The 19,425-nt window shown below is 39.6% G+C and overlaps 1 protein-coding gene and 1 long non-coding RNA gene across 4 annotated transcripts in view; one reads left to right on the top strand and one right to left on the bottom strand.

The window, feature by feature from the left end:
• ANKRD6 (ankyrin repeat domain 6) overlaps window positions 1–19,425 on the top strand; it is a gene marked incomplete at its 3' end in the record, with an annotated part of 203,713 nt that overhangs the window by 20,727 nt on the left and 163,561 nt on the right. The gene's annotated exons all lie outside the window — the stretch shown is intronic.
• LOC309635326 lies at window positions 3,378–6,408 on the bottom strand. Its single transcript, XR_014248767.1, has 2 exons — window positions 3,842–6,408; window positions 3,378–3,789 (listed from the first exon to the last, which is right to left on the bottom strand). It is a non-coding gene; the product is annotated as an uncharacterized lncRNA (long non-coding RNA).

Raw genomic sequence — 19,425 nt, 5'->3', positions numbered from 1 at the left:
TTTATGGCTGTGTTGGGTCTTCGTTTCTGTGTGAGGGCTTTCTCTAGTTGCGGCAAGCGGGGGCCACTCTTCATCGCGGCGCGCGGGCCTCTCACTATTGAGGCCTCTCTTGTTGCGGAGCACAGGCTCCAGATGCGCAGGCTCAGTAGTTGTGGCTCACGGGCCCAGCCGCTCCGTGGCATGTGGGATTTTCCCAGACCAGGGCTCGAACCCGTGTCCCCTGCATTGGCAGGCAGATTCTCAACCACTGCACCACCAGGGAAGCCCCTAAACATTATTAAATGCAAACTTTCTACCTCACACTTAATGAGTTAATATTTTAAAGAGTTTTCAAGGTAATTTTTTATGCTCAGTCTCTATGTCTGACTAAAACCATTATATTAATCCAAATACATATACTTATCTATTAGTAGATTTTTCTTTGGCTTGGTCATTCATCTGAGATACTGGTCTTTTGTTTTGTTTTGTTTTACTTGGAGTATAGTTGCTTTACAATTTTATGTTAGTTTCTACTGTACAGCAAAGTGAATCAGTTATACGTAAACATATATCCCCTCTTTTTTTAGATTTCCTTCCCATTTAGGTAACCACAGAGCATTGAGTAGAGCTCCCTGTGCTATTCAGTAGGTTCTCGTTAGTTATCTGTTTAATACATAGTAGTGTATATATGTCAATCCCAATCTCCCAATTCATCCCCCCCACCCGAGATACTGGTCTTAAATGGTGGCTCCTGAACTCTAAAATGTGGGATCAACAGCTTCAGATATCACGTATGCCTTTATGTGAAGTAGGAGACGATACTGGAAATGACAGAAGAGCATGTGCTATGGAGCAGGAAGAATATATAAAGGAGGGGAAGCAAGTTGAACAGGGGTGAAGGTGAGTAGTATGGAGGGTATATTAGTTGATGGGGCAGAATAGAATTGGTGTGAGATGAAATTTCTTATGACAGGTTGTAAACTTGTGTGACAGTATTTATTATGTGCTGTCTGTAGGAAGATATATAGTTACCTAAGTGATTTAGCAGTATAAAGTATGAGATTCATGGCTCTATGTTAAATCAACTTATGTCCGATATAAAGCTGATGCTAATAATTTAGGATTTACATTTTTTATTGAAGTATAGGTAATTTACAATGTTGTATTAGCTTCAAGTGTGCAGCAAAGTGATTCAGTTATACACACACACACACGCACGCACACACATATTCTTTTTCAGATTCTTTTCCGTTATAGGTTATTACAAGATAAGGTATTGAGTATAGTTCCCTGTGCTATACAGTAGGTCCTTGTTGTTTACCTATTTTATATATAGTAGTGTATATATTAATCCCAAACTCCTAATTTATCTCCCTCCCCCACCCCTGCTATCCCCTTTGGTAACCATAAGTTTGTTTTCTATGTCTGTGAGTCTATTTCCGTTTTGTAAATAAGTTCATTTGTGTCATTTTTTTAGATTCCATATATAAGTGACATCGTATGATATTTGTCTTTCTTTGTCTGACTTAGTTCACCTAATATGATAATCTGTAGGTCCATCCATGTTGCTACAAATGGTATTATTTCATTCTTTTTTATTGCTGAGTCATATTCCATTGTATAAATACCACATAGGATTTAAATTTTTTTAATTACCCACATTCACTCATAACTCAGTATCGTTTGTTAAATAAAGATGTTTTGGGTTCATTCATAAAGGAAAATTAGGAACATTAGTAAAATATGATGAGTTTAAGCCCCTTAACGTGTTATAGTTTGATAGGACTTCACACAGCTGCAGAAATGAGTGTAGTATCCAATCGGAACTCTTGTGAATAGAGTATTAGAAATGATGTTATTGAATCTTTACATCCCTGGAAGTTTGTCTAATAAATTGAGTAGTTGTCACACTGAGTTTCATACAATTCATATCATAAAAATATAACTAAAAACTAATTTATTTGTATTCTGCCTCACTCCACAGGCTCATTAGAAGTGACTGGTTGGTAGTTTCAAAAACGTAGTGAAAGAAGTTTGCAGAGTTTGTGTTCATTTGGGATCAGGCTGTTTTGCAGAGTTAAGGTTATTGAAATTTATTTGTGGCAGAGATGGGTGAATAATGAACAGTTCTTTCTAGACACACAATACAAGCTCCCTGTTGGCTTCTATCTGTCTGCCTTAGGAACAAAGATGTGTCTGTGCTACGGGGTAAAGACCTGGAGTGAAGTGAGTACCTGGTAAAGGCTAAGAGCACATGTAGGGCGTGGAGCCACGAGGACTCATTATGATGACTAGATTGCTTATGGAAAACCAATACTTGCAAGTCCTGATTGGAGTGGGCTTCACAAGTCTGTGTTCTGTCTTTCATATGTAGCATTTCGTTCTAGAGACAAAATAAGGTCTGTTGGATAAGGCAGTGAAAGATTGTCTTTGGGCAATTCCTATAACAGACTTTCTGTTTTAACTAATCTCTTGTTATTTGAGCCTTTTATTTATTTTTAGAGACATTTTAAAACACAGAAAAGTACATAGGCACTCTGTTTATTGACCACCGAGATCAGTTTTTAGTTTTCAATATCTTCATGGTGGGAATTTAATTTCCTGCTTCACAAAATATTATGCTCAGCATAAGGTCTTTCAACTTGTGGGAAACAGGACTAGTAAAGTGAAGAACAATGATCCCTTCCAAGACTAGCTTTTATTTATAGCTGTAGCTTCTAATTTTATTTTAGTGCTTTGTAAACTCACCAAATCCCACTGCTTAACATTAGCAATAAATTGTGCCTTGTTTACTTCTAAGATGGTCTGGAGCTTTTAGTGTAATTGATTGGCTGCCTGCTTTTGCACATGTGCAAATGGTTATGTTATACACTGTCAGACCCATTCCAGAGTGGTGAGGAAGAAGAGAAAAAGAAATGGATTCTTATCCTCTTCTTAAAATGATCTTTTCTTCTCCATGTAGGGAATTTGGATAATTCTGAAACGTCAACCACTTAATGTGGTTGTTTTTTTTCATTCGTTGTCCCATTCAATATAGAGATTCATGCTCTTCACTTCTGGGAAATTTTATTCTATCATTTCTTTGATAATTCTCCTGTCTTCTTACTCTGTTTTCTCTTTTAAAACTTCTGATATGCAGAAGACCTATTGAATTGAGCCTCTCTTTTTCCTTAACGTTTCTGTCTCTATTTCTGCCTCTGTCTTTTGGTTTTATTTCCTGGGAGATTTTTAAAACTTACTTTCGTTCCTTCTATTGAATAAAGAAAAATTTTGTCAATAGCATTTTTATTTCCAAGAAATCTCTTTGGTTCTCTGATCATTTTTTTCATTTTAACTTGTTCTATAATACTTTCTTTAATTTCTGAGGATACTAATTCAAGTGTTTTTTTTTTAAGTTCTTATCTTTTTTTTTTTTTTTTTTTTGGCCACACAGCACAGCATGTGGAATCTTATTAGTTCCCCTACCAGGCATTGAACCCACCCACATCTGCAGTGGAATACTGGAGTCTTTTTTTTTAATAAATTTATTTATTTATTTATTTTTGCTGTGTTGGGTCTTCCTTTCTGTGCAAGGGCTTTCTCTAGTTGCGGGGAGCGGGGGCCACTCTTCATCGCAGTGCGCGGGCCTCTCACTATCGCGGCCTCTCTTGTTGCGGAGCACAGGCTCCAGATGCGCAGGCTCAGTAGTTGTGGCTCACGGGCCCAGTTGCTCCGCGGCATGTGGGATCTTCCCAGACCAGGGCTCGAACCCGTGTCCCCTGCATTGACAGGCAGATTCTCAACCACTGCGCCACCAGGGAAGCCCTATACCTGCATTGACAGGCAGATTCTCAACCACTGCGCCACCAGGGAAGCCCTATACTGGAGTCTTAACTGCCAGACCGCCAGGGAAGTCCCTTAAGTTCTTGTCAGTTACCAGAATTATCTTAGTTTACTCCAGGGTTATTTCTTCTTGTTTACTGTGGTCCCTCCTTTTCATTTTGGAAGCTTTCCTTGAATGTCTGGTGGTCCTTGGTTTTGTGTTCATATTTAAGACTAAAAGGCAATTGGAGGGTCTGTGTGCAAAATTGTAGAGTATATGAAGGTCTTGTCTTAGAAGCTGTTCAAATTCTCTAGAGAGGAAACATAATATTGGGGGGAAACCACCGACTAATTAATACAATATGATATCAGTTTTACAAATTGAAAAATAAAACTAAATGACATATGGCTTGTGGTTATATACATATGTGGCAAAACCATAATAAAGGCAGAAGAAACTAAACACAGAATTCAAATAGTGCTTACACTTTGGGGATATGGTTGGAGTGGAGCATAAAGAATATCACTGTTATTGGTTATGTTCTATTTTTTAAATTGAGAAGTGAGTTTTATTATGATCTTCATTCCTATATGTATGTAATATAATATTAATACAGTCTTTTATATGTGTCAAGTATTTCATAATAAAAATGAGAAAATTTGAAGGAAACTCTTTGTATCCCATCTTGTGAGAGCAGATGCTTGACTGACAGTGTTCTCTGCCTGGAGTTGGGGGGCTGACTGTTCATAATCATGACCCACCCTTTCAGCTCAGTATGCAATTTGAGAAGTGACAGGGCTAAATGAATCAGCACAAACAGGGTGGTTATGCATAATTCCTTTGGAGATGTTCTTGGCACCATGCTCCCTGATGTCCTGATGCGTATACTGGTCACGAATTCGTCCAGACACCATCCAGTCTTCCCAGTGATGTGTAAGAGATACCTCCACCAGCCCCTGAGTACCTGCCAGTGTTAAATTTCATCCTTTGCCTTCTGCAAGGTGCCTCAGGCACTTTTGTAGCACCTTTACTGCTGTCACTTACACATCTCTGTAAGCCATTTGGGGTCAAAACTGTTCAGCTGCACATGAAATAAAGGCAGAAAGAAACCTCGGTGGAGTAAAGGGGCAGCTGGGAGACAAAGCGCGGTACTGCGGTAAGTGCTCATTGGTGAAAGCTCGTGGGCGGGGCATGGCTGGGAGGTGTGCATCTTCCCTCCGCTCCCTCCTCAGCACCGGAATGATTCACCTGTGTGCGCATGGGGGTGTGCATAGTTTTTAATATTGAAATGTTTGAGACAGAGAGGGTCATAATGAGTCAGTGCGTGTCGGGCACCACTAACCAGGTACAACTGTAGACCTTCAGTTTCTCCCCAGTTTGTGTTTGTGTCCACTCCAGTGCCGAGTGGTTCTAAGTCCCAAACCTCAGCAGGGTTTTGCGGGGGCAAAATTGTCTCTTTCTCAAGTGTCCCCCTCTGTAAACACCAAGCTGAGGCTTCTTTCCCTCCCCCTCATACAGAAGTTACCTCTTCTCCACTGGCTTTCCATCTTCCATAACTGTTGAAATCTCTGCTTTGCTCTTGGCCACTCCGTGTTCTATTCCTTAATGTGGCTTATCTTTATTCTTTTTCTCGCACGTTAATGGTGTCTTTGTTGGGAGAGGATATCAGGGAGGTGTTTAATAAGCTTTCTTTTTTTTCTGCCAAGAAATGAAAAAAAAAGTATTAAAAATTTGTTTTTATTTTCTTTTTTAATTGAAGTATAGTTGATTTACAATGTTATATTGGTTTTAGGTGTACAATATTGTGATTCAATAAGCTTTCTTTCCTTTTTTTAAAAAAATATTTATTAATTTGGCTGCACGTGTGCGAGATCTTCATTACAGCATGCAGGATCTTTTTAGTTGGAGCACACGGGATCTTAGTTGCAGCATGCGGGCTCTTAGATGTGGCACGTGGGATTTAGTTCCCTGACCAGGGATCGAACCCAGGCCCCCTGCATTGGGAGTGTGGAGTCTTAACCACTGGACCACCAAGGAAGTCCCCAATAAGCTTTCTTTAATCAGAAAACAATATTAACATTATGAGGAATCTTGTCTCCCCCTACCCCGTGTTTTTTTTTTTCCTTTAGCTTCATTGAGGTATAATTGACAAATAAAATTATAAGGTTTTTTTGGGGGGGTAAGATATTTAAAGTGTGCAACATGGTGGTTTGACATATGTAAACATTGTGAAAGGATTAACATATCCATCACCTCCTTTTTTTGTGTGTGTGAGAACATTTAAGTTCTAGTACTCTCAGCAAATTTCAACTACATGTGTCGTCAACTGTGGTCACCATGTTGTACATTATTAGATCCTCAGACCTTATTCATCTTATAACTGAAAGGTTGTACCCTTTTACTGACCTCTCCTTGTTGCTCTCACTCTCCAGCCCCTGGTAACCTACTCTCTTTCTATGAGTTCAGCTATTTAAATATCTATCTATTTATTTATTTATAATTAAAAGAAAATTTAAGACTCCATATATAAGTGACATTATGCAGTATTTGTGTTTCTGTGACTCATTTCACTTAGCATAATACCCTCCAGGTTCATTAATGTTGTTGCAAATGACAGGATTCCCTTCTTTTTTTTAATTTACTTATTTTTATTATATATATATTTATTTATTTTTGGCTGTGTTGGGTCTTCGTTTCTGTGCGAGGGCTTTCTCTAGTTGTGGCAAGCGGGGGCCACTCTTCATTGCCGTGTGCGGGCCTCTCACTATTGCGGCCTCTCTTGTTGCGGACCACAGGCTCCAGACGCGCAGGCTCAGTAGCTGTGGCTCACGGGCCTAGTCGCTCCGCGGCATGTGGGATCTTCCCAGACCAGGGCTCGAACCCGTGTCCCCTGCATTGGCAGGCAGATTCTCAACCACTGCGCCACCAGGGAAGCCCTCCCTTCTTTTTTAAGGCTGAAATTTATTCCACTGTGTATGGAATAAAATATGATATATATATAATGTTTTCTTTAGCCATTCATCCATTAATGGACACTTAGGTTGCTTGCATACCTTGGCTATCATGAATAATGCTGCCATGAATATGAGAGTACAAATATCTCTCGGAGATACTGATTTCGTTTCTTTCGGATATATGCCCAGAAGTGGGATTGCTGGATCATATGGTAGTTCTATTTTTAACTTTTCGAGGAACCTCCATACTGTTCTCCATAGTGACTGTCCCAATTTACATTCCTACCAACAGTGTACAGGGGTCCCCTTTTCTCTACATCCTTGACAACACTTGTTATCTCTTGTCTTTTTGATGATAGCCATTCTAACTGGTGTGACGTGATATCTCATTGCAGTTTTCCCTTATGATCAGTGATGTTGAGCACCTTTTCATATATCTGTTGGCAATTTGTATGTCTTCTTATGAGAAATGTCTATTCAGGTACTTTGCCTATTTTTAAATTGTGTTATTTGTTTTCTTGCTATTGAGTTGTTTGAGTATTTTATATATTTTGGATGACTTGCAAATATTTTCTCCCATTCCATAGATTGTCTCTATACTTTGTTATTTGCTGTGCAGAATCTTTTTAGTTTGATTCAAGACAATTTATTTCTGCTTTTGTTTTCTGCACTTTTGGGGTCATATTAAAAAAAATCATTGCCCTGACCAGTGTCAAAAAGATTTTCCCCTATGTTTTCTTCCCCTACGTTTTATAGTTTCAGTTCTTACATTTAAGTCTTTAATCTATTTTTGAGTTGATTTTTGCATATGGAGTGAGATAAGGGTCCAATTTTATTCTTTTGATGAAAACAGAGTTTTCCCAACTCTGTTTATTGAAGAGACTGTCCTTTGTGTGTTCTTGGCACCTTTGTTGAAGATCAATTGTGGATTTATTTCTGGGCTCTCTATTCTGTTCCACTGGTTTATATGTCTGTTTTTATGCCAGTGCCATGCTCTTTTAATTATTATAGCTTTTTAGTACATTTTGAAATCACATAGTATGATGCTTTTAGCTTTGTTCTTTTTGCTCAGGATTGCTTTGATTATTTGAGGTCTCTGGGGGTTTCATGTGAATTTTAAGATTGTTTTTGGATAAATCTTTATAATTGAAAGAGCTTATATTAACTAGTCTCATTCCTTGGTGAGGCAATCTTTTGTTAGTTTCACTTTTGCAAAACAAAGATTTGATCATGTATATTTACATATTGGAGATATGGCTCAATCTAATTTATCAATTAGGTGCAAAACCACAGTCTACCAGTAATAGCGGCTCATCTTTAATAAGCTCTGGGATAACAGAATAAAATATTCCTTTCTGAAATATAACTGAGGAGAACTATTATTGGTCCCTGAAGTTAAAAAACTGTCATTGTTCTTTAATAAGATAATTTCATCACTAGTGGTGAAATTTTATCTAGTAGTCTAAATTCCTACTTCCACCAGCAGGAACTTCACTTCTTTTTAACATGATCAAGTGTCCAATTTTAGAACAGCAGATGGCTGGAGCTTGCTTTATACTGATTAGTAATATTTTTTCTTCTAATGTACAGAAAACATTTCTTTAGTCCCTAGCAACTTGATCATCTATGCACCCTTACAGAAATCTCAATGTGCCCTATATGGCTCAGAGTATCATCTACAAGCACTTACATCTATCCGGCTTTTGTTTGGAGGCCAGAGCAGGAATGTCACATGATACGCAGGAAAAGGTCCTGTAATCTTGCCTATTCATACGAGACACAACATAGTTTGTCCAGCATCTTTTGTACTTTAACAACACCTTTCCAAGAACTTACATTGCTTCCATCTAAACTAACTTGAAACTTCCTTAGGGGAAAAATAGTATACATTTCTGTTTGTGAGGGAAATGGAAAATACTTTATTTTATACTGGATTGTGAGTTAATATGTCTGGGTAGACCGTTACTGGCCAGAGCCGGAACCAAACTCAGGTTTGGCTGCCCATTGCTCTGGAGTGAATGTTCAAGAGACAAGTGTTGGTGAAAAAAATGATGCTTTATTCAGGAAGCCGGCAACCTGGGGAGATGGCAGACTAGCATATCCTAAACCACCTCCCAGTTGTTGGTTAGGGAGCAGAAGGTCTTAAAGGGGAGTTTCAGGGGTGCACAGGCAGTGGGGGGCCCTCCGTGCAGAGCAGCACAGTCAGCTCTGACAACCGTCTTGAAACTGGTCATGTGGTCTAATCAGCATCATCGTGATTGTTTTAAGCACAGTTAATCTTCAGTTCCAGGGTTGATTTGTTCCCATTTCCTTGAGGCCAGTTCTCGGAATTGTGCAAGGCATAGACTCAGTACTGCTCAAGACAGAGCAGCTTATGTCATGGCTACAGTCTGGTCATCCTGCAGTTAGCTTTTTCCCTCTGGTGGCAGTTTTAGTATCTGCAAAACAACTCAGGAATGTGCATCAGACACTGTTATCTGTGTCCTTCAGGGAGGAACTAAAGATTCTGTGACTCTCTTGTCCTAATCATTAACTGCTTGAGCCTGCTCTTTTGTGACTCAGGGGAGGCCTGGGAGACTATGGCTTTTCTACAAACAAGAGACAGGGGACATGGAAGAAGGGCTTTTGCATCTGGGGGGCCCCCCTCCAAGGTCCGGCTCTGTTTCAAGACCTCTGGGAGTTATTTGTGGGGGACCCACCTTGGCTTTTAGGAGCAGGAAAGAAGTATTCAGGGAATTGTCATGGCCTGGGAAGGGAGCAGGAGAGTGTACCAGTTGGAGTTTGAGTTTTCGAGAATGCTGTGTGTTTGTGTGTGTGTGTTGAAGGGAGGGAGAATGGTGATGAGGAATAAATAGATGACTTTTCAGATAATCGGAGTGAAAACCTAAAATGAAAAGGGACAGCCTGGTGAGATGGGAGAAAACATCCAGCTTCACCACCTGTCTCCCAGTATGCTCTAAAAATTCTGGCCCGCAAAGATACTCTTTCTTTAAGAATTTGTAGTGCATGTAATTATAGATTATCTGGCATTTTACTTTAAATTATTTTAAAAATGTGAGTCACTGCAAAGTGGTTTAGAGATCAGGCTCTGGAGCTAGGTCAGTTTAGGACAAATCCTGGCTTTATGACGTATTAGCTGTGTGACCTGGGACAAGCTACTTAACCTCTCTGTGCCTCAGTTTCCTCATATTTAAAATGAGGATAATAATAATATCTACTTTGTTGTTTTGTTATGGGTAAATTACTTAGCCAGCAAAATTAGTACATATTCATTGTAGAAAAGTAGATAGTGGGAATTCCCTGGCGGTCCAGTGGCTAGGACTCTGTGCTTTCACTGCTGAGGACCCAGGTTCGATCCCTGTTCAGGGAACTAAGATCCCGCAAGCCAAAGAAAATAAAAGGAAAGAAAAGTAGATAGTATAAAAATTAGCAGAAAAGGAGATAAACATCTTCAATCCTTCCACCTATAGGTAACCACTATTACTATATTGGTACATACCCTTAAATGTTTTTTGTGTGCAACCTTGAGATCGATCATACTTTTCATGTTATTTTGTAACTTTTTCTCTTAATAATATATCATGAGCATTTGCCCATACTTTTCAACATCATATATCTAAAATAGAACTACATTGATTGGATAGGTAGTTTTTAGTTTATTAAGGTGTTCCCATATTGTTGAAGCTTTAGGTGGCTTTCAGATTTTCACTTTCACATGAAATGCTTCAGTAAACATTTTTGTATGTTAATCTCATTCTTGAAGTTATTTTCCTTGAAGAGAAATGGAATTGCTGAGTCAAAAGGTATTTGTTTTTATTTTTAAGGCTTTTGACACATATTGCTAAATTGCCCTCCAGAAATGTTCACTAGCGATGTGTGAGAGTTTGTTTTCTTGTCCTCTTGTCAGTAGGGATTATTCTAATTTTTTTACATTCAATTTTATAGGTAAAAATTGTGTCTTTGTTGTTTGATTATGAAGAAGACTGAACATTTGTGTATGTTTTTAGCTCTTGGATTTCTTTTTCTTCTCTGGTGTGTGAAGTACCTGTGTATTCCTTATTCACCTTTTTTTTTTTCCCTAAAGTATTCACTTTCTTGTAAACTTTCAATTTGTAAGAGATCTTTATGTTGAAAAGCTATTGTTTGGCTTGATTAAGATATTTTTCCCCCAAGAAGTAAAATTTCAACAACTTTGTTAATGAATCTGATAACTCTGAGGTTGGTCAATTAAGCTTCATCCATGAGGTCTCTAAGAGAAAAACTACAAATCGGTAGTTATGATATGATATTATGATATTATAGTACACAGGTATATTATGATATTATAGTACACAGGTATATTATTTATAGACACAATTGGAAAGTCTTTTTTTTTTTCCTTCTGAAAATAGCAAATACTTGCTGGTGAGTCGATTTTTTGTTTGGAGTTTGCTTTGTAGGTGGAATATACTTCATTTATTCTGATTAGGTATTGTGAATCCTGTTTTGTGCTATACCTATGATATCATTTTTTTTTTTTATCAAAGTATAGTTGATTTACAATGTTGTGTTAGTTTCTGGTGTACAGCAAAGTGACTCAGTTATACAAACATAGATATACATATTCTTTTTCATATTCTTTTCCATTATGGTTTATTATAGGATATTAATATAGCTCCATTTGCTATACAGTAGGACCTTATTGTTTATCTATTTTATATATAGTAGTTTGTATCTGTTAATCCCCCCCAAATATGGAATGCCTCACGATTTTGCATGTCATCCTTGCGCAGGGGCCATGCTAATCTTCTCTGTATCATTCCAATTTTAGTATATGTGCTGCCGAAGCGAGCATTATACCTGTGATATCTTGATGGAGTCCTCAACTATTTCCTGGACACTGTCTTGGTATTTTATAGCTACTCTATTTCTTTTCCTTTCTTCCTTCCTTCCTTCCTTCCTTCCTTCCTTCCTTCCTTCCTTCCTTCCTTCCTTTCTTTCTTTCCTTCCTTCTTTCTCTCTCTCTCTCTCTCTCTCTCTCTCTCTCTCTCTCTCTTTCTTTCTTTCTTGGGTCTTCGTTTCGTGCGAGGGCTTTCTCTAGTTGCGGCAAGCGGGGGCCACTCTTCATCGCGGTGCGCGGGCCTCTCACTACCGCAGCCCCTCCCGTTGCGGGGCACAGGCTCCAGACGCGCAGGCTCAGCAGTTGTGGCTCACGGGCCCAGTTGCTCCGCGGCATGTGGGATTCCTCCCAGACCAGGGCTCGAACCCATGTCCCCTCCATTAGCAGGCAGATTCTCAACCACTGCGCCACCAGGGAAGCCCCGTCTTGGTATTTTAAACTCTTAGAGTCAGCCACAGTGTTTATGCCCTGTATTTATCAAGGACTTGCTGTGTAGATAGATCAAAAGTCGAGATGGAAGGCACAGATTTTTGTGATTCTAGAGCTGAGGTCATAATGCTTGGTATACAAATGACTTGAAAGGTGGGATTCTTAGAAAGATTGGAACCATTGCCAACGGTGAACGTTTCACTGATTCTTTGAAGAGTATCGCAAGAGCTCACCCTCTGTAGGGCAGATCACTGTTGCTCAGGCCTCCTGCAGGTATAACTTCTGAAAGCATGTTGGAGGACTCATTTATCTGTGTCGCATCTTGAGGCTTAAGTGCGAAGCATATATTTTTGTGAAACCTGGAACTGAAGGAAATTTCTTTAGAGTGCAGTTGAAACTTTACTCATACCTTCAAACTCATTTTGGAATTTAAAACAGCTGTAAAAATTCCTGTTGCACTGATGGAGTTCCCAGGGTGGTGTGTCTCTCCTTCCACTTTCTTTACTTCCCAAGCTCTCCCCACCACAAGGCCCCCCAGCCGTCTAAGGAGACATCTCTGATGGCATAAAAGCCTTCTGAAAACCATTAGGTGACTCATACCACGCGTGTATGGCTTTAGGCTTGACAGGCGGTTTTTAAAAATAGTTCACCCTCCCACTCTAAGGAGATTTCCGAAGTTCTGATCAGGGAGTCTAAAAATTCACATTTTACCTAATAGATGATGAGGAGGGTGCTTATCTTACCTGTCTGGATTTTTTTTTTTTTTTTACTCAAAGTTTAATGAAATATTCTGTATTACCTATAATCTTTTTTTTTTCTTAATTTTTTTAAGTTTATTATTTATTTATTATTATTATTTTTTTATTTTTGGCTGTGTTGGGTCTTCGTTTCTGTGTGAGGGCTTTCTCCAGTTGCGGCGAGTGGGGGCCACTCTTCATCGCGGTGCACGGGCCTCTCACTATCGCAGCCTCTCTTGTTGCGGAGCAGAGGCTCCAGACGCGCAGGCTCAGTAGTTGTGGCTCACGGGCCCAGTTGCTCCGGGGCATGTGGGATCTTCCCAGACCAGGGCGCGAACCTGTGTCCCCTGCATTGGCAGGCAGATTCGCAACCACTGCGCCACCAGGGAAGCCCTATAATCTTTTTTTGAAAGCGAGAGCAGACTATGAGGAAATATGTAGAATGCGTATAAACCAGCAGAGCAAAAGTCAAGTTCTTACCCCTATTATTTATAAATATTGAGACGTTATTTATTTAGGCATGATAAGTAGATTCTCTTTTGATGGTTGAATGTGAGGGTCGCTTAGAATTAAATTTTTTATTTTAGTTTTTCTGAGTGGCTGGGACTTTTTCTAGCTAACGTAAGTGGTTTTATAGCGTTTCTCTGGCCGCTTTATCTGTATTTAGAATTTTTATTTTTATTTTTTTTATTTTTTATTTTTTATTTTTTTTTGTATTTAGAATTTTTAGCAGTATTTTCAGAAAATTTCCAAGGCCCATCATTTTGTAAAAATTTGTGTTACAAACTTGTTTCTTTTTGATTCCCCCTCCCTTGGTCTCTCCCTTCCCCACCTCCATCCCGTCAGTTCCTCCACTTCCCCAGTTCTGGGTCTGTTTATTTTTCACCTCATGAGTAATGATTATTATAAATTCAGCTCGTTCTAATGAGGCACTAAGGCTGTCTCTCAGGTTTTGGATTTCCTTTAGGAGAACTGTTAATTATTACCGCCTCACCTTCTTATACCTGGCACAAAAGTAAGTTGCAGAAGGAGAAGAGGAAACACCTGTTTATAAAATGTGGCATTTGAGGAAAATTCTAAATGCAGAATGATTGACAGCAGAGCCTCATAGAATCAGCTCAGCCCTGTCTTGATTCGGTTTCCCGTGGCTGTGGATATCGCATGTTTCACACTATGTGTAGATCCCTTCCGCCATGCTTTTCATGTCACTCTCTACTTCTGTTGCCACCTTTTTTTTTTTTTTTTAAATTTTTTATTTATTTATTTTTAGCTGTGTTGGGTCTTCGTTTCTGTGTGAGGGCTTTCTCTAGTTGTGGCAAGTGGGGGCCACTCTTCATTGCGGTGCGCGGGCCTTTCACTGTCGCGGCCTCTCTTGTTGCAGAGCACAGGCTCCAGACGCGCAGGCTCAGTAGCTGTGGCTCACGGGCCCAGTTGCTCCGCGGCATGTGGGATCTTCCCAGACCAGGGCTCGAACCCGTGTCCCCTGCATTGGCAGGCAGATTCTCAACCACTGCGCCACCAGGGAAGCCCTGTTGCCACCTTTTTAATTCGCAACTTTAGTTCATTTCTCTGTCACGTTAGCTTTTTCACTGGGCTTTCCCTGCCTCCAAGGTCAAATTCCCTCAATCTGTAAATCCAACAAGCAGCCGCTGGATTTGTATTTGAATGGGGTCCCTGCACTCCGCAGCCCTCCTAGAATTCCTCCTGTGGTATGGTCCAAGTCCTCAGCCTCTTCAAGCCTTTTTACTGCGAGCTCCAGATTAATTTTCTAGTCTGGTCACCTGCTGCTCCTTGACCTCCAAATTCTGCCCTGTTGATCTGACAAGTCAGAGCAGCTATTGCTTTTCCTACCACCCATCTCTGTGCAGAGGAATCCGACCCACCTTGGAAGTGGCGCCATCTCCTCCAGCATTCCTTTCCAGATCCCTCCCGCTGGCAGTGTTCCTTTGCGTTCTGCAGCTCTGGTGTCACTCATCGGGAATTATTTTTACATTTGTAGGCTCTTATCTGTGTCGCCTGAGGGTAGGAGGCAACTCATCCATTCCTGGTTCCCCTGGACGCGCTCAACCTGCTTGGCCTGCGGTGCTCACTCTTTCATCCCCTTCTGGTTCTTTCCCGCATTAACATTCTCATTTCTCCTATTGTAAAACAACAACTACTGCAAACTCTCTCTTTACCCAAATTCCCTCTGTTACAGCTGTATCTCTCTCTGCTTTGCCTCTATGAATTTATTTTTTGTAATTGAAGTATAGTTGATTTACAACGTTGTACTAATGTCTGCTATACAGCCAAGTGATTCAGCTATACAATATATACATTCTTTTTTTAATATTCTTTTCCATATATTTTATCATAGGATATTGAATACAGTTCCCTGTGCCATACAGTAGGACCTGGTTTATCCATTATATATAATAGCTTACATCTGCTGACCCCAGGCTCCCACTCCAACCCTCCCCCAACCCCCTCCCCCTTGGTAACCACAGGTCTTGAACTTTTTTTTTAATGGAAGAGACTTGCTTTATTGATTTTCCTGATAAACAAGCTCACTGGAGAAAAATACAAATAATACAGAATTTGAAGAGAGTAAAAATCATCCAAAATGCCATCAACCAGAGGTAAATTGCCTTTCATTAAACATCATGTCCCATTTCACATGTACACACACGCACATACACACTCTTGTGCATGATACCACAGTTTTATATTAATGAAATCACACTGTACGTACTGTTCTGTAACCTGCTTAAAAAAAATTCAGCAGTATATTGGGGACATCTTTCCAAGTCAGTTCATGTTAATCCTCATCATTTCTGTAAGCAGTTACCAAGCACTCGATTGAATCAACAATTATTTAATCTACACCTTTTGATGAGGATACCCATTCTTTCCTGGTTTTTCATTTGTATGACTAACACTGTAGTTGTATTAGTTAGGGTTCTCCAGAGAAACAGAACCAGGGGACACGCACACAGAGAAATATAAAGAATTGGCTCATGTGATTATAGAGGCTGAGAAGTCCCAAGATCTCCAGTTGAAAGCCTGGGAACCAGGAGAGCCGATGGTGCAAGTTCCAGTCTGAATCTGAAAGCAGGAGACTGATGTCCCAGCTTGAAGACCATCAGGCAGAGAGAGCAGATTCTCTCTTGCTCAGTCTTTTGTTCTATTCATGCCTTCAAGGGATTGGATGAGGCCTGCCCACATTAGGGAGGGCCATCTGCTTTACCTAGTCTACTGATTCAAATGTCAATCTTATCCAGAAACATCCTCACAGACACCCAGAATAATGTTTAACCAGATAGCTGGGTGCCCAGTGCCCCAGTTAAGCTGGGACATAAAATTAACCATCCTAGTAATGAACAGCTTTATACAGCTATCCTTAAACTCATCCCTCTCTCCCCATTAACTCTTTAGGATAAATTCCTGCATGTGAAATTGGTGGGTCAAATGTGTGTGTATGCTAGGTGATATTATTGCCCATCAGAAAAGTGAAGCTGTACCCAGGTAAAGTTGTCATTGGCTTTTCCACTGCCCTCACCAACATGAATATTGTCAAATCATCCTAATCTTTGCCAATTTTATGGTTTAAAAATATCTTTCTTTCTTTTGCATTTCTTTCAAGACTAAGGTTGAATATTATTTTGTAAGTTAATGTTTGTGTGTGTGTGTGTGTGTGTGTGTGTGTGTGTGTGTGTGTTTTCCTTCAATTAGACTGACTACTGTTTACTGCACTTCTCTAGGGTCCTAAGTCCAAATAATTCCAGTCCTATAATGGAACTTATTTAGTGTGTGTGTGGAATTGCCTAATCGGATCCTTTGCCCATTTCACTATTTGAGTGTTTTGTCTTTATTCATTTGTAAGAACTCTTCAAAAAGTATGCATGTTATCATATGTTATCACAGTTTTCTTTTAAAATTTTTGGTTTCTATGATTAAGATGAAAAGAGCTTCTCTACTCCTAAAATTATAAAAATATTAATCTATAGTTTCTTCTGCTGTTTTTATGGTTTTATTTTTTTAAACTTAATTTACTTTTTAGTTTTTTATTTTTTTACTGGGGTATAGTTGTTTTATATGGCTTTATTTTTTAAATTATCTTTTATTTTTATATTTGTATATATCATAGATACTATAACATCTATATATTTTACCTTTATTTCCATAATTTCTAATAGGTAGCAACCTCTTTGTTTTCAATGTGGCTCTTTAATCCATTGGGTACTGCTAAACAGATATCCGGGTTGCATTATTTCTTCTTTATTAGCTGAAATATAAAGAGAAACTTTATCTCATTTACTATTTTGGTTACTCATTTACTATTTGGAACAGTTTGTAATAGCGCAGGCAGGATAAATCTTAATTCTTTCCTTTATCAGTTAGTTTTTATAGGAACTTTCTTACGGTAAAACTAGTGTAATTCAAGAGAGTCTGTTGCACAGAGCACAGTGCCTATTGGAATAGCTTCTTGGAACACCTTTCTTTCAAGTAAAGGTATAGAGGTTTGCATGAGATCCTATAGATAATGGTTTGGCTAAGAGGTCATGTAGTTCCACCTCCTGTTTTTTTTCTTTTTAATTTCTTGAGGTGGTTATTTATTAAGCTTCCAAGCAAATATAGAGTAGCATAAGACACTCCAAATCTATTCAGAAGAAAAGTAAAAAATACTACCAAGTATTGCTAGTTTCTTCAGCACCTCCTGTTTTTTCTAAATGAGGAATAACCATCGCCCCCCCCCCCGCAGCCCTTCCTTCCTCCCTTCCATCTCCACACCCATAGATATAAATGGCTATATGTATATGTACATGTTTATCACTTCAAGTTCCAGGACAGCCCCATATGGTCAAACTCTAAGTAACTGTGATTCGGCCCAGAGTTAGTGAATCCATTGTAGGCGCCTGATGGGTAAAGGGGCCCCTCGGAGGAGCAGGGACGGCTGGTTATTGGAGGTCACTGTGCTTCTCGGGTCTTCCCTTGTCTTTGGCAATAGTCCTGCTTCACGGTGGACCTGCCAAAAATTCGCTGGGTCCTTTCCTGTCAGTCCCTCTCAGGATAGCCTGTGCCAGAATTGTGAATGCATCACCTGAGGATTCTGGCAGAAAACCTCAGGGTGACGGGTACTGCCACCACCTCAGCGTCTCACTGGGTCTCCTCATCTCTTGGCATCTCTCTGGCTGTGAGTGGCTTCCTCTGCAAGGCAAGGTGAATCATGTTGTTTCATGCTGTCTGCACCGCCCCCCGCCCTGGTCTGCCTCTGAAAAGCAAAGAAAATCGTTCACTCCCCTGCTCCCACGTCTGCTGATTGCTCAGGCCAACGTGCTGTGTCCGCGCCTCAGCCCTATGAGAAGGTTCGGGCCGCGAGGTACCTGGACTCACACTTGGCCAGGAAAAGCCCCAGAGGAAGAGAGGCCACTGCCTACTTCCTGACCTCTCATCTGTCTCCATGGTCACTGGCTTTGCTCTGTGTTTTCATCGTGCATTGCTTATACTTTCTTTGTGTTTAATAGAGATTCTTTAAATCAGACATTTTTAGATTTTTTCCTGACCTGGCATACCAAGTTTCGAATTCAGGCATACTATAAGTTTTTGCTCCCTTGCCTTTGCTTTTTCACCTTTATGTAATCACTGCTGTAGGTCTAGAGAATTTATTAAAAAGCATATGTTTGTTACATCTTCAAAAATTTTTTTCTTTAAAGGTGTCACTTCTTGGTTTTTCTTTCCTTTTAAAATCTCATCTTTATTCTTATCCTTCTAGGGTTGCCTAATTTTAAGTCTCTCCAGTGAATTTCTGTGTACCTGATGTATAGTGTTTATTAATCAAGTGTAGTTGTGTTATTTTGTAAAGTAACATCTCACATTACCAGTGTGAATGGTTTTTAAAAATTTTATTTTCTAAGCAACTGTCAATCCAGTTAATGGTGGGACTTGAGGCTTAAAAATTGACAGCTTGTAATGCTGTGGATGAAGGGGGTGCAGGAGGTAATGCTTATCTGTCAGACTTCTCCAAGTAGCCCCCATGCAATACTACACAACTCACCCAGCTTCCTTTTATCTTTTCCTTCACATCTCTAAAGCTGTCATTAGCTTGAGGTAGAGGAAAAATGTTCAGAATGTGCAGTGGTCTGCAAATAGATATCATCAGTGTTCATAAAGATATGTTTATCTGAGAACTCTAATATCAATAACTTATAAAGTTTTTGCATTTTTTTTTTTTTTTTTTTGGCCGTGCTGTGGCATGTGGGATCTTAGTTTCCCTACCAGGGATCAAACCTGTGCCCCCTGCAGTGGAAGTGTGGAGTCCTAACCACTGAACCGCCAGGGAAGTCCCTCTCTTTTTTAATCTGAAAAATTGCCCACTACATTGTTACATTGAATATAGTCTAGAAACAAACCTAATTCATTAATTTCATTTTGGCTTGAAGTTATTTGTGCTTTTACTCCACCTCCTTTACAGCCTTCACTGAGGAGATCTAATTTAACCTGCATTCTTGACCTGATCAGAATTTTTGTACTTTGAGTCAACCATTGAAGGAGTCAATGTAAAATGAGAAATTTGTCTTATTTATAAATTGTCAGAAGGCAACAATCCCAAGACTCTCTATGTAAACATGAATAGATGGATGGAAACGCAATTTATTTAGAAGACAA

The sequence above is a fragment of the Balaenoptera borealis genome, assembly GCF_965194805.1.
Source record: "Balaenoptera borealis genome assembly, chromosome: 9".
Taxonomy (NCBI): Eukaryota; Metazoa; Chordata; class Mammalia; order Artiodactyla; family Balaenopteridae; genus Balaenoptera; species Balaenoptera borealis.
Note: the sequence above shows the minus strand (reverse complement) of the source record. Positions and strands in the feature narration are given on the sequence as shown.